This window comes from Hoplias malabaricus, chromosome 8 (genome assembly GCF_029633855.1).
Source record: "Hoplias malabaricus isolate fHopMal1 chromosome 8, fHopMal1.hap1, whole genome shotgun sequence".
Lineage (NCBI taxonomy): Eukaryota > Metazoa > Chordata > Actinopteri > Characiformes > Erythrinidae > Hoplias > Hoplias malabaricus.
In genome coordinates, this window is record NC_089807.1 from 6,278,652 (window position 1) to 6,295,547 (window position 16,896).

The following is a 16,896-nucleotide window of genomic DNA, read 5'->3' on the forward strand; positions in this document are numbered from 1 at the left end:
CTTCACCCCACCCCTATATTTTCCTGCTGGTTGAGTGAATCAAATTTGGAGGCAACTGTGAAGTACCTGCCAAGATCTGTTATATGAGCTAACACACACTCACAGTGGAGTGATGGGAGAGGGGGAGGGCTGGCCTAACCTCCCTGAGATTGAGGCCAACGATGCTTATTTGCACAGCAGAGTAGTAATGCTGTGATGTCTCCAGAGGTGGGGCATTGAGACACAGCCTTACTACAACAAACTAAGAAGGGCAATGCTACAGAAAGGAAGCTAGAGGACACCACAGTATCTGGGTTTCCTAAGTGAGATCCAGAGGCAAAACATGCTCACAGACAACCCTCTGTAAGACAGTGAGCCACCTAGCAACTAATCCCGCTACACACCAAGCACATAAACAGCATAAAACGCCAATAAATAACCCCTGAAAAACAAACGGGGGAGCCTCTGCGTACGCTGGGATATCCACAGTGAGACCACAGCCCCGCCCCAAGTCCAACCTACACTATGTGTTTAGCCCAACATCTGACATTTTACTGATTAACACACATGGCTGCTGTAAAACAAATTAAAGATTAAAATTACTGACAATTTATATAAATTTTGGTAACGTTTAAGCTAATTTTAATCTGCTGCTAACTCATGTGCAGAGTGTTTTAGTGTAATAACTGGAAAAGCCTGAGAAACCTTTGGTTAGGGCATGAGTTCTCTCTTATTGTTCTCTCCAGATTGCGTGTGTATGTTCATTTGTATTATGTGTGTGTGTGTGGTTGTGTGGTTCAGGAGCAGATGGCTGTATTGGACTGCTGTGTAAGTGTGGGCCGTGTGGGAGAATGGGCTCTGGCTGCTTCTGTATTTACTTATTTACATTACAGCAGGACGTCAACAGCTGTTTTTGCCCTTGCTTTCTGTCAGCTGGGGGGGCGGGAGGGGGACGGCCATCTCAATTTCTCACTTTCTCCGCAGTCCCTCACCACATGCTAGCACTTCAAACAATTAAAAAACACAAGGATCATCTCTGGTGTTGATTTCTGTTGCAGTCTTATTACAACCTAACTCCATCTTCACCGAGTTTATTTGAAATAAAATATTATTTCAGCAGTCTGCAGATGTTTGGTCACATTTCATGCTTTACTGATTTACAGCCTCCGCCAATGAGCATATGTATATTTTTTCACGTAGAAATCTAACAGATCACCTGAAGACTGCAGGTTCAAATTCAGGTGAGGCCTCAGCTGTCAAAGGCCAGGAGTACTAGAGGGCATCATTGGCCTCCCTCTCTGAGTTGGCTTCCATTTTTCCCCATTGGCTGCAGTGGCGTGTAGCATGGACGTGTATCTGCTTATGTGACAGATTTGGGAAGTTTGCACTCTCCTCCAGCATATGAGTTAGCGTCTCATGCCCCCACCCTTTCGAGGCTTAAAATAGTTGAAAGTTGAAAATGTGGAATTGCCAACAACTAATAATAATGGCGGCAAGATTTGACAATTTCAGGGTCACTGTGGCAACATGGCAAGCAAAAAAAGCCCTGGTGTCTCTGTCCCCCACAGCTACAACCAGCTCCTGGGGATCCCCAGGCCAGCTATGAGATATAATTCCTCCAGGGAGTCCTGGGTCTACCCCAAAGACTCCTTCAAGTTGGCCATGTCTGGTATACCTTGTGAAGGAACAGAGATTCTACTCCAGGCTCCTCACCCAAACCCTGGAGAGTACACCAAGCAACCCACTGGAGAAAACTCCTTCTTTCTGTCATTACCCAGTGTTCATGACCAGAGGTGTGGGTGGTCATGTGACCAGAGGTGTTTAAATCTGTTCATCTTAGAGAAGAAAAATATTCCAAATTATGTATATAATCCTTTTAATTAGTGCATGTGCTTTAAAATTCTGTGTTATTTGGAGTGAACATCTGATCCTTCGGGATGAGTTTGAGTTGTGTTTTTTGATCCAGGACTAATCATGAATGTTCTTGTGTCTGCCACTAAATCCTCATAACTTACAGCAACTTGTGTAAAACCTAGGAGCAGCAACTATGAGGCTACAATTAGAGGCAAAGCAAATGTGTTTGTATGGCACCGTTCATAGACAGTGGCAATTCAAACTGCTTCACACTGACAGAGAAGTAAAAACAAAATAATGAAGCTGATGAAATCCTGAGATCTCAGAAAGCCACAACAGTTCAAATTAAAGTCAGTACAAATAAGACATAATAATAGAAATGATCAACAGAATTCAATGAATAATTATATATATATATGCAATTAAAATAATTAAATGTGTTAAATAGATTATAGCAATTGAAGTGCATTACAAATATTAAAGATAGAATAAAATAAGGTAGAGTAAATATAATCATATGCAGGGTCCAAAATACCTACAAGAATATATTTTAAAGTGGACAAAAATGACTAAATTTAGAGTTTGTCTGACATCATCTGGGAGTTTCTTCCAACAACATAAATGACTGAAAGCTGTTTCACTCTGTTTTGTTCTGACTCTGGGTGCCACTAGCAGACTACTCCCGAGTGATCAGAGCGACCTAATGGGTTTTTATATGTTCTCTATATATTAATAATGTATATTTATACATTATAAGGAGGTTGTGGGTTCGATTCCTGCTCCGGGTGGCTGTCTGTGAGGAGTGTGGTGTGTTTTCCCTGTGTCTGTGTGGGTTTCCTCCGGGTGACTGTCTGTGAGGAGTGTGGTGTGTTCTCCCCGTGTCCGCGTGGGTTTCCTCCGGGTGACTGTCTGTGAGGAGTTGGTGTGTTCTCCCTGTGTCTGCGTGGGTGTCCTCCTGGTGCTCCGGTTTCCTTCCACAGTCCAAAAACATTGGACTGGCGGACTCAAAAGTGTCCGTAGGTGTGAGTGAATGTGTGTGAGTGTGTGTGTGTCGCCCTGTGAAGGACTGGCGCCCCCTCCAGGGTGTATTCCCGCCTTGCGCCCAATGATTCCAGGTAGGCTCTGGACCCACCGCGACCCTGAACTGGATAAGGGTTACAGATAATGAATGAATGAATGAATATATTTATAATACAAGAACAATAACACATGAAGCTCTTGTTTTAAAATGTGATACATCTGAGTCTAAACTTTTTATTTCTTGCGACGCACTTGCGTGGCATTTTGAGGTTGGTCAAGCTTTTGAAATTGATACGTCACACATTAGCACTGATAGCATCTCCTCCGTTCTCGTCTGTTGCATAGCTACAGATAAAACAAGCTCATACTCCACCGTGAAATGGAGAAGGTAAGTCCCTGAAATAATGTGTGAAAATGTGAAAACAGGAAATTTATAGAAGTTTGTCTGATAAAGGAAACTAGCACAATCAGGTCACGTTGGATGAGCTAAGCCACAGGCACAAGAAGCTAAACATATACACAGAAATTCAGACTTAGCATCTGCCTAAAAACAAAACAAAACAAAAAAAAAAGGTACTTCCAGACTATAAACCCTTTAGCTATACCAAACTGCATCTGCTGCTGTTCCTTTGTATTTAACCTCTTCTCAGTCCATGTATCAAAGCTGAATATCTATAGACTTTTATGCGGAAACAAAAAATGGTCCAGGAGTAACCCTGCAACTCAGATCTTCTTTAATGCTCCTGTGGCTTAATGCTGCAGTCAAATCCTCACAGAAATATTGAGACATGGAGTTCAGCTGCTCTAGGACTGGAGTAGAATTAGCTACATTAGCTAATGGGAAACTGTTAAATGTTGACAAGCTGCAATTAACCATTGCCATAGCTTTATTCTAACCATAGCAACACCTCTGTTACCATGTAACAGTGAACCTACACCAAAATCTAAGCTCCAAAATTTGCTTTGGTTTCACATTCTCATATAACAGTTTACAGCACTGTTTTGGTCATTCTTCTTCAGGTGCATAACACGCTAGCATTAATTTAGTGAAATAGCACCACCAGTGGACAGGAGCTCATTTAGTTATTTAGTTATAAAACACCTACAAATCACAACCATGTTATAACATTTACATAATGAATATGTTTTTCAGTGTAGCTCCATGGACAGTACCCAGTAAACATTTAGCCGTTGATTCAACGTTGAAATAACGTAATGACTGCCGTCTAATCAACGTTCTCTTAAGGTTGAAAATGAAAGTTGAAAAGACGTCCAAACACAGACATTGAAAAGACGACTATTAGACGTAATTTGGACGTACATTGATGTTATTAATTGGTCCCTAAATAAATTACTTGTGTAAAACGCATTTTGGACGTCCACTGACGTTATCGATTGGTCACCATTTAACTAACTCATTAAGATGGAATTTGGACGTCCATTGACGTTTAAAATATGTCCTTGAAGGACAGACTACCTATTTTGAACGTCCACGGACGTTCCTTGTTTACTGGGTAGCTTCACCACACACTCATACTACCACCCCCATGCTTCACAGGAATGATTTTCCTTGGAATATCCTGTTTGCCAAAGATTTCATTCCCTCCTTAAGGCTACATGCCTTGATCCTGGTGATCGTGTGCAACTATCAGTCAATTATTTGTTAAGGTGGTCTTTGAGTAAAAGGTCCACTATTACACTGAGCAATATAAAAGAGGCTTTTAATCCATAGGGGGAAAAAGTGAACTGTGAAGCATGGAGGTGGGAGCATCATATGGTGGGTCTGTTCTGCTGGGAAAGGGACTAGTGCAACCTGTCAAAAGGATTCTATAACCTCTGGACAGATGTTAGGCTTATTACACGTTAGCTAACGTCAGAGCTTGTGTTTCTCTCTGTTCAGGTGAGAGACAGGTTGAACAGAAAATGGCGAGAGGCTCCACCGCCCACTCACCGCCTCCAAAATATCACCCGATCATTATCCAAATTAACACTTATCCAGAGTGAGAAGGGGTCTGCCGTTCCGTGCGCTACCAGCTGAATTCATTTATTCAGACAGCTTCATTAAGGCGCGCGCGCGCAAATGAACCACCGCCTGCTCGCGCCTTTCATTTTCTCAAGGTCACCGTTCGCGTTGGGGTTCCAAGGGAGGGGGGCAGTGTCGAGAGAAGCGCGTGCTGATTGATTACTTGAATGAGGGAGGTGGACAGAGGGGCTCGCGGGGGGAAAGACCACCCCGGGCTCGTTTAACCTTTCAGAACAGAATCAAAGGACAGCGCGAAGAAGAGAAGAAAGAAACTAGACTTCCCCTCAGGCCAGTCTCAGTTCTCCTACTCCCCGCGGCTCTTATTGGTTGATTCAGAGTAAGCGATGTCACATGACTACTCAGTCAAGCATTGGTGGTTCAGTGGTAGAATTCTCGCCTGCCACGCGGGAGGCCCGGGTTCGATTCCCGGCCAATGCAACGCAAACTTTTAAGGAACGAATAACAATAAAGAAGATTTAACCTGAAAGGGTAATGTATTATTTATGTAAATATTTTATTAATGATAATAATTCAGTGATAGTAATGCGTAATTAAGGCATAAAACATATTTACATGTATTATTTAGCGGATAACGTAAAGATGTTTTAACATTCCTTTTAAGTTACCTGAAAAATAATATATTTAAGAAGGAGAAAATAATTGAGGTTTAGATGTAAGATTTTTGTTTTATTTTTTATGATGTATTTCTCTCTTTATTCTTCATTTCAGTTTCATACAAACGGCTTTAGGCATCTAATAATACACAGATTTTACAAGATACATTATATGGCCACTGACTTATATCCTACATTTGTCAGAAATCTCACTATTTTTTTTTTTTTTTATAGGAACCAGGGGCTGGATACACAATACACAATTTCGCGGTCGCAGTGGGTCCAGAGCCTACCTGGAATCATTGGGCGCAAGGCGGGAATACACCCTGGAGGGGGCGCCAGTCCTTCACAGGGCGACACACTCACACCTATGGACACTTTTGAGTCACCAATCCACCTACCAATGTGTGTTTTTGGAGCATGGGAGGAAACCGGAGCACCCGGAGGAAACCCATGCAGTCACAGGGAGAACACACCACACTCCTCACAGACAGTCACCCGGAGGAAACCCACACAGACACAGGGAGAACAGTCACTCGAAGCAGGACTCAAACCCACACCCACACATCAATATAAATATATTTTTCTTTGGATTGTGTCAATTTAAAGTCTATAAAACTAGATGATGTCAACAGATTCCATTTGCCCCCGCCTTCTTAGAATTAAACGATGGGCTTGTTTACATACCCTGTTTTGGAAAAGGAAATAATTCAAATGCTTATCCAAGATAACATCCAAGTGAAACACTGGGAGTCTACAATGAACTGTTGCTCTTTCCATTTCAAATAAAGCAGATTATAAAAATATACAGTGTGTGTGCGTCTACATGTGTGTGTGAGTATGGGACACAGAGAGAGTTCAGCTCACAAGTACACACACAGAAAAGAAGTGCAAGTGTTTCTGCTTGTGTGTAGACACAAGAGTGTAGTATGAGAACACAAGCTGGTAATAAAAAAGGCCATGAACCCTGGGAATGTGTGCAGTCTGCTGATGGAGCAAAGCAAAGGCCAAAGATATTAGACAATTGTGCCTTGTAATGTAATAATCCCCAGGAACATGACAACAATAATGTTACACAGACGGTACAGGTCTCAGCCATTACTTTAAGATGTCATGTCCAGTGACAAGGCTTTGATACAGTCTACTGTTGTGTAAGTCTATAAGCCTGGAGGCTGCATTTTGTTTCAAACACTGCCACTTTAACAAGCATCAAGGGGATTGTCTCAGAGAAATAATAGAACTTAAACAGAACACTAAGATTGTGGGGAAACACTGGTCTCTCTTTTTTCTCTCGTTTGTTTACGTTCAGAAGCACCGTGTCTTTTAAGGTGGAACATTATGTTCGAGGAGAAAATTGTTGTTTGTATGTTGCTGAAGTTTAACTTGTCTGTAAGTTTTTATTCACAGTTTGAATTACCACAGAATCGCATTTGTGACTTGAGTTTGTTAGTTTTGTAGCTGTTTTGGTCTGGGTTTACTTTCATGCAGTAAGCTGTCTCACAAATTTGGGGAGACTTCTACCTTAAGCAAAAATAAATCAATTTTCCCCACCTATGGAGCAAGAATAGAGCAATATCCTCATCTCGGTTTGTGCTTTTCAACCTTTGGGGTTTTCACGGTTGTCTAAAATCTCCAGATGCTGTAAGCGAAATGAGACGCTTGGTATTTATTACCCATTTACTGACTCTGGATCTTCCTAAACGTATTACAGTTATTTCCAGCACAAACAGACTGGAGAGCAGCAAATGGTGATGAAACATACTCAGAATATCCATCCATCCAACCATCCATTATTTGTAAGCCCTTATCCAGTTCAGGGTCGCAGTGGGTCCAGAGCCTACCTGGAATCATTGGGCGCAAGGTGGGAATACACCCTGGAGGGGGCGCCAGTCCTTCACAGAGCAACACTCACACGTATGGACACTTTTGAGTCGCCAATCCACCTACAAACGTGTGTTTTTGGACTGTGGGAGGAAACCGGAGCACCCGGAGGAAACCCATGCAGACACAGGGAGAACACACCACACTCCTCACAGACAGTCACCCGGAGGAAACCCACGCAGACACAGGGAGAACACACCACACTCCTCACAGACAGTCACCCAGAGGAAACCCACGCAGACACAGGGAGAACACACCACACTCCTCACAGACAGTCACCCGGAGGAAACCCACGCAGACACAGGGAGAACACACCACACTCCTCACAGACAGTCACCCAGAGGAAACCCACGCAGACACAGGGAGAACACACCACACTCCTCACAGACAGTCACCCGGAGGAAACCCACGCAGACACAGGGAGAACACACCAAACTCCTCACAGACAGTCACCCGGAGGAAACCCACGCAGACACAGGGAGAACACACCAAACTCCTCACAGACAGTCACCCAGAGGAAACAAGCGCAGACACAGGGAGAACACACCAAACTCCTCACAGACAGTCACCCGGAGGAAACCCACGCAGACACAGGGAGAACACACCAAACTCCTCACGGACAGTCACCCGGAGGAAACCCACGCAGACACAGGAAGAAAACACCACACTCCTCACAGACAGTCACCCGGAGGAAACCCACGCAGACACAGGGAGAACACACCACACTCCTCACAGACAGTCACCCGGAGCGGGAATCAAACCCACAACCTCCAGGCCCCTGGAGCTGTGTGACTGCGACACTACCTTATGCGCGACCGTGCCGCCCTACTCAGAATATTATAAAATATTTGTTGATTAAAATAGTGATCACTGTTAAATCACTATGAAAAGGTGGTGTTGAGTGTGTCAAAAAGAAACAAGTTGCCTAGTCCTAGAGGGTGCTACACAGTGGACTCCATTTATATGTATGATTCATTCAGACATAAACAAATTAGTTTTATAATCTCTACAATAGTGATTTGTCAAACAGGGGAAATGATTGTTTATGCTTAGTTTGAATTGCAAACATTCACAGCCTCATATGAACTCGCCCATCACTGTTGTCTCAGGGCAAAACGCCAGCTGCAGGTTCTCAGAACTTACTGACAGTATATAAAGTAGTATGGTAACTAATTCAAGTTCCTAGTTGTGAGTGAATAATAAAGCAGTAATTGAAGCTGTAGAGTGGTGTGTGTATGTGGGATCAATGTGACTTGTTTCCTCTTTAAACGGTCAGTCACAGTGTGTGGTGTAGACAGTCCTTACTGATCTGTGCTTTACCTAAACTGGGTCTCAGAACCTGATAATCAGTTCTTACGAGTGAGCACATCACACAACTGCAACATATTTATGGCTCTGCCTTTTCATAAAAAAATACATATATAATTAATAAGTACTGAAATATTTCATTGGTGGAATAACTGTGACATAAAGAAATGCACATGAAGTAAGTAGCTGAAGTAAGTTGTTTTAAACGTTTGTGTCTGTGTGTGTGAGGGAGAGCGGGAGAGACATTACAGAAATTAAAATAGCCTATTAAAATAACTGAATATAATTTTCTTGGCAATTTATTCCCTATGATTTTTAAACTCAGCTTGAGAGCATTGGTGAATTCATGTTTCCTCAGGCTGAGTTAACTTGAAGAAGCTAGGAATAAAGTGTAATTTACATTTAAGATGCTCTTGCAGTTGCCCTTATCCAGTTCAGGGTTGCAGTGGGTCCAGAGCCTACCTGGAATCATTGGGCACAAGGCGGGAATACACCCTGGAGGGGGCGCCAGTCCTTCACAGGGCAACACACTCACACATTCACACCTACAGACACTTGAGCCACCAATCCACCTTCCAGCACCCGGAGGAAACCCACACGGACACAGGGAGAGTGTAAATATCAGTGGTTTGAATATCAAATCAAATCAAACTCAGTCTTGCTAATATGAATATTGTAAAATACATTGCTAAAGGTTAATGACATGCTACTGCTCAAACATTCACTGTCCTGCTTCCGAAAATTGTAAATGTAATGAAAAACAATGTGCAGTGACTCCTCAAGCACTCCCAGGTGTTACCTCTTACTCTTGGTGGACTGATCAGTATAAAGCCCTGAACATGTGATCACTGATTTAGCTACGAATCACCAATCACTGCAACATAATTAAACAAGAACTTCACAGAAAGACACATAGATATACAAACATACACATACGGGTACACACACAAATGTCCCATGTGCTTTGTAGAGCTGTGAATTCTTATGTGAATTCTTTAGATGACAAAATGTACATTCATGCTTCACAGAAATGAAAAGAGGCAGTAACCACGCTAAATATATTTGTAATGTAACTGTATGTAGGAGTAAACAGCTGTAGCTTGTATCTATCAGCATTTCCGTGCACTAAAACAAAGAGAAGAAATGAATAATTATTTCTGCCAAAGAACTGTTCTGTAAACTGCTGTAGTTAATGACCCCAGTATGGCACCAGAGTGGAGAAGTGTTTGAATTCCTGCTAGCTTCTTCGCTTCTCTTCTTCTTCTGCTCCTCGAAGTTGTCCTACCCACTTTATATGTTTCTCAGTGGATGGCAGACATTTTGAGGGAGAGAGAGGAAGTGTGTGTGATGGCAGGAGCTCGCTCATTAGCGCTGCTAATTGTCTCTTCCTGGCAGGGGGATCTTCTGAAGCTTCCACAGCAGCTGCTGCCACTCGGTGGGATTAGAGCAGGATACAGGGGCAGGGGGCTCTCCTCAGAAACACTTACGCTTCCATGCACAAGGAGAGAGAGGTAGGCGGGTGTTTTTGTCACACATTTCCCTGTTGTAAAGCAGAGCTACAGCGCTGTTCTGAGCTCCAGTTCACCTCCACTGTCGGCTTTGGTTTTCTAACAGAAACCATTCAGGACAAGGGAGACACGATCATCAGCTCAGGGTATTTAAAAACACTCATTTTGTGTGAAACAAGATTATATGTGATGTTTCGGATAAATGCGGTGAGCTTTCAGCTGCATAAACATTAGTGAGTCCAGGTACTTCGATTGGATGATTGGTTCTTGATCACAAACACAACCCCAGCTACTCTCAACGTTCATCAGTAGTGCTTCATAATTTCACAGAACCCACTTCCACTGCTTCACAGCCTGATATAAAGAGCCTTGATACCCTGCTAGCGCACACATGTAACCACTCATGGGCGCTGTGGGTTCTGAGCCACCTGTGATCACTGGGCGTAAACCAAACTATGTACAGTGCACTAGTCCATCGCAGGGCATCACACACACACCCAGTCATAGCAAACGTATATTTTGAAATATTAACCCTTTACAAACATCACTTGAGCTCACACAGTAACCGAATGGTTCCTCAGAGGAAAACCCCCTAAAGGGAAATGTTGAGGGAAAGTTAATGGAGGCGTATTGTAAACAGTGCAGATGAAGCGTTGGATTCAATACCCAGCTCCAAGAAACTAGCACTTTACGAATTATTAAAGTGACATGTTTGGGCGAGGAAACATCCAGAAGTGTTCTACTCTGCTGTGGGTTTTAGAGTTTAAAAAGGAATATGCTCAAGTTCACCCAACTATTACAGTTCACACTCGTTCTGTGTTTTTATCAGGAATGGAACACTGACCAAGTTTCTGTCCACAAGACCAAGCTTAATATATCTCAGATATCCCTAAAGTACATAATAAATGTGAATGAGACTCTGGTTCCCCCTGTGACTTGTACCCCATGGGCAGTCCTTAATTTGAGCCAGATGCTCTTATGTTTGAGCGCCAAGCTCTGCATGAGGATCCGGCACCTCTGCATGTTTTATATAGAAAAGTACACTGCCACACATACATCTTTCCATCCTTCCACCCATAAAACACAATATAATACTGGGCAGGATTTCATAATAAGGCTTTATATTTTTAATATTAGGGTTTGACTGATATATCAAGTGGGTGGCACGGTGGTGCAGCAGGGAGTGTCGCAGTCACACAGCTCCAGGGGCCTGGAGGTTGTGGGTTTGATTCCCGCTCCGGGTGACTGTCTGTGAGGAGTGTGGTGTGTTCTCCCTGTTGTCTGTGTGGGTTTTCTCTGGGTGACTGTCTGTGAGGAGTGTGGTGTGTTCTCTCTGTGTCCGTGTGGGTTTCCTCCGGGTGCTCCGGTTTCCTCCCACAGTCCAAAAACACATGTTGGGATTTGTTAATGCTTTTTATTTAGTTTTTATTAATGCCTGACTGATAGATATTGGCCGATATTACACACTATGCATTCATTATATTGTAATAAATCATTGTAGACCTCTCGATAAGGCCAAGATCGTCTCTGAAACCGCAGTGACTGTGAGATCGGCTGCAGCAGAGCTAAGCAAATGGTGGGCTGGGGCGCCAGAACCAAGAGAGGGGGTAAGACAATGAAGAATCCTCTGATAACCTCTGAAAGACACCGGTGTTGTACCACACAAGGGAACAAAAAGGAACAAAACTGTGATTCATGCACTTGAACGAGCCGTGGTTAATCTGGTTAAAACCAGCATTCATGTGCAATTAGTCTCAGCACTCCCCTATCACACAGAGGCATTAATATCCACGCCTGCAGTGCTGCCCCATTTCAGATAGTTTAACAGGCAGATCTTTGGAATTATAATTTGGCCCGGAAGCAGCTCCTGAAGGTTTGTGCATGTGTATGTTTGACAAAAATACATTACTGTTATTATTAATATTATTACTATTATGTTTGTGCACGTATTGTAATCTGCATTACAGCATGACCAAAACCACTGGGCTTAGAGACATTATGTCGATGACATTTCAGAGGAGTGAGGGCGTCCCAGCACAGAAACCTTGGAGCGAATCCACTGTGCAGAAGCAGGCATGACAGTTCTGGATCTAATCCAGTTTCTCTCAGTTTCATGGATCTATCAGCTCCTCAGTACGGGTTCATATCAACCCACCCAAGAATTACAAGTGTGAAATTATGTCTCCTTTATGCATCCCCACCACATCTCCCCCAGGACTTGGAAGGAGTAATCAGAGATGCCCTCAGATAGCTTTTTGTTGGGTGTAAAATACTGCTAAAAGTTAAAAAGCACAACTAGCGTACACTGTCTGTCCTCATAACCAGGGACTTCAGCTACATTAAGGTTCACCCACTGATGTTTAATTGTATACACAGCTTGTATAATAGATTTCTTCATTCTGTTTAGGGTCATGATGGGTTCAGAGCCCACCCAGAATCTCTGGGCGCCAGTCCATCCCAGGGCATCACAGTCACTCACATACTCTCACCTGTGGAAAATTTATAGAACAGCCAATGCATCTACCAGCATGTGTTTTTGGACTAGGGAAGGAAACCCATGCAGACACAAGTAGAACATAACCTCCTCACAGACAATGATCCCGCAGTCCTAGGGATGCGTAGAATCCTAATAGAAATGGGATGCACTGGAGCAGATGCACATGAGCCTACGTTCAATGGCAGCGGCACGTGTCGGCCAGAAACATTGGGCTGTAAAATAGTGAAACTTAGTTCTCTGGAGTAATGGAGCTTCATCGGGACGAGCTGGAATAGTGTTTCTGATGCAGAACTAGTCTCCGATGTCAGCTCCTGACCTCACTGATGTGGCTGATGCTCCAAAATCTATCGTGAAGACTTCCTAGAAAAGCTGAAGCTATTACTGCTACACAGTGAGTGGGGTGGGGGCGTGGGGGCAAAATTTGTGAATACCCTTCATTTCAGAAGGTCACATGTTATGTTTTTATATTTTGGCTATTCATTTTATGCTAATTACTCAGTGAGTGTGAATTTCAAGCAGGGTTCAAAGCTTGAGTATTACCACTGCCACATTTCTGGAGGTGCTTTTGTCATGAATTCAAACAAGAGACATGTCAGAGCTATTTGCCGCTAATCTGCTGTAATCAGACGCCATGCCTGTGTTACTGAGAGACACAGAAATACGGCCCTCTGCACACTGTGAATATAATCTATCAGCATTACAATGTGTTCTGTTCAGAACAGAGGCCAATAAACAGTTCACAGCTAAAGGGCTGTTTGATGCTGGACTTATGACAAGATTTTCCAGAAGATACCAAAGCCAGCAATGCTGGAAAGAATGTGATAGGCATATTTGCCTGAAAAACACTCTGATAACATTTGGAAGATACTGAGAAAGCTTTACGAAATCTCACCAATTGATGGTGATTGATGTGATTCTTACCAGGAGAATGCAAATGTCTTTGAATGTAGGTTAATATTAAGGTTTATTCTAGAGATGGGCCCACTACAATCTGACATATAATTCAATGTCCACATATGCATAAGTTATTAAGTATAATTCATTGTACATAGAAATTTGCCACATGTGCAAATGTATCTAAAATACCACATGATTTATTTAATGGATTGTAATAATTAGATCAGGAGTCCCTGGTCTAAAAGTCCAGGACTCAATAGAGATAGGTCTCTCTCAGCCCAAGACATAAGATTAAGTAAATAAGATGCTTACCTAGTAAAAAAACAACCAACCTATATAAACGGAGGAGATTTAGACTGAGGTTAGAAGACATTGGCTAACTTCTCAACACGCAGTCCATTGGGGCTTGTTAAGATGCTGTTCTTTTCATTGAAATAAACCTGATTACTTGCAACGAAAGAATGGTGTTGGCGTAGAACACTTTTTCAGCATCTTCTTCACAACACTGAAAATAAACTACAAATCCTATACTGGTATCAGGTTCGATAGACATCATTCACATAATCTGATATCAGAAAGACAGGGCCGAACCACTTACCGATTTCTATTCCAGTCCACAGCTTTTACTGGACCATGAACCGGCAGCAACATCCCAATGTAATGAGACATGTCACCAATGAACATTCCAGTCTGCCTCTTATGAACATGCAGCTGGCCTCTTTACACTATTTTATTCCAGCTCATTCTGCAGCATTTTTTTTATTGGGCCGTTTATCATAACCATTATACATACCGCAGATTCAATCAACTGAAAAAAGTCAGGAAAACAGCTGGCAAACCGGCAGGAAAATAAATTCACCCTGAGCTGTAACAGGAATGTTGGGCTACCTAGCAACCTGAATACATCAAATAAAAATCTTACAGCTGGAACCAGGTGTATTTTGAACAGAAATGCATGCTGATTTCATGCAAACAGGCTTTCAAAACACTTTCTTTTAAGCACTTACACTACGAGTTATCAAGAGTGCAAGGCTGGAACGCATCCTGGTCCATCACAGGGCATCATCATACACTTGACCAGTCATTCCCACACTCACACCTGTGGACTGTTGCACACAGCCAGTCCTTCCAACATGATTGTGGACCCACAAAGACACAGGGAGAACACATGAGAGACACATGATGCAAGGATCGAACCTAGGACCATGGAACTGCATGGTAGCAACACCACCTTCAGTGCCGGGGTGCTACCTCACTTCTCAAATTTCAAAGCTGGAAATTAAGTAGTAACTTGAGTCACCAATCCACCTTCCAACATTTGTTTTTGGACCGTGGGAGGAAACCGGAGCATCTGGAGAAAACCCACACGAACACAGGGAAAACACACCAAACTCCCGATAGACAGTGACCCAGAGTGGGGTTCTACAACCCCAGTACCCTAGAGCTGAGTGACAGCTCTACACCTTGTATATATGATTAAAAAATGAAATATAACAACACATAATGATTTAGATCATCCCTTTGTGACTGTGTTTTTTATATGGTGTTTGTTTTTCGTTTTTGTCATCTATCCTTGAAACATTTGGTTTGAAAACAGTCAGGGGAACGGTGCGTAAGGGCTCTCAGGGATGTTTTTTGTTGAACACAAAAGACCAGGGTGATTGCAAATAAATTAAAATGCATGTCAAGCGGAAGCAGTCAAGTAAACATGATTATGTATTGTACAAGTGTGAGCCATTTCCTAGACACACACACACAAACATGCCCCCCCCCCCCACACACACACACAAAAATCCTTTCAAGCATTATGGAAATTATGCAAGGAAATAAATACTGAATTTTCATTTGCTATCTACGGAGATGAAGCTACACTGACCCCGATGCTCAGAAGCATGTGCTCATTCAAATGAGGCTCATTTTCATACTTCCGATCTGCTCGCTAATAAACTGGTGTAATTTTAGCTGTGAAATGTTACTATTCCCCTCCCCAGATGCCGGGGTCTCCGGCAGGCTGCTAATCAGAGAGAAGCCTGGGCCTTGGCTCGGGAGAGAGCAGCATGTTAAATTGGATGTTTGCGAAATAAGTTCAGGGATGTGTTCATTAGGCCCAGAGGTCACTCAGGGAGATGGAGGATCATAGTAACGGCCGCAGATGTCTTCGCTCTGTTTTTGCAGCTAGTGCGTAATCTGATGCAAACAGCTACAGGATGGAGCCATATCTCAGACAGGAGCAGAGAGATGGTAAACACGAGGCTTTAAGCGTTACAGTGTGTTCCTTTTCCTCTTCCTCGCAAACTCTCGAACGATGCAAGTAATTTTATCGTTTAAGGGCCTCTAAGGTGTAGGTATTGTATTACTTATTATTTCGGGAAGAAAGAGACTTTAAACTGAAACACTAAATATTGCAAATGGATCACGATCCTCTCTCTTTCGTCAATCTGCAATGGCAGCCATAGGAGCATTGCTGGTGCTCTCCTCCAAGAGTTGTGCAATTGTATTGCAGTAGAAGCAGTTCTAAATGAAGCAGATGCCCATCTCGTGTGATGTACCTTATGGTACTTCATACCTATAATAACTAAACATTACAGTGGATTTTTACATATGTAGTAGCTAGAGCCAGTTGGGAATTTCCATTCATATTAATTGGATGGTTATGGAAATTTGTATCATTCATACATTCATCATTAATCATTTCATCCTGATGAGTTTCGTGATTGGTCTTCTACCTACCTGGAATCACTTGAAGCAAGGCAGGGCCAGACTCTGGACAGTGACCGTTCCATCACAGGGCATCACACATTCACCCAGTCATTCACACACTCACACTTGTAGACAATTTCACACACTCACCAAATCACTCACTCAGTCACTTACTCATGCATGTGAACAGTTCCACACACTCACCCAGTCACTCACACACTCACACAAGTGGACAGTTTCACACACTCACCCAGTCACTCACACAAGTGGACAGTTTAAACACTCACCCAGTCACTCACACCAGTGGACAGTTTCACACACCCACCCAGTTACTCACACAAGTGGACAGTTTCACACACTCACCCAGTCACTCAAACAAGTGGACAGTTTAAACACTCACCCAGTCACTCACACAAGTGGACAGTTTCACACACTCACCCAGTCACTCACACAAGTGGACAGTTTAAACACCCACCCAGTCACTCACACCAGTGGACAGTTTCACACACCCACCCAGTTACTCACACAAGTGGACAGTTTAAACACTCACCCAGTCACTCACACCAGTGGACAGTTTCACACACCCACCCAGTCACTCACACAAGTGGACAGTTT

At 43.0% G+C, this 16,896-nt stretch overlaps 1 protein-coding gene and 1 non-coding gene across 2 annotated transcripts in view; one reads left to right on the plus strand and one right to left on the minus strand.

Moving 5' to 3' along the window:
* atrnl1a (attractin-like 1a) overlaps positions 1–16,896 on the minus strand; it is a 301,564-nt gene that overhangs the window by 78,125 nt on the left and 206,543 nt on the right. The window lies entirely within an intron of this gene.
* trnag-gcc (transfer RNA glycine (anticodon GCC)) lies at positions 5,244–5,314 on the plus strand. Its single transcript has one exon. It is a non-coding gene; the product is annotated as a tRNA-Gly (tRNA).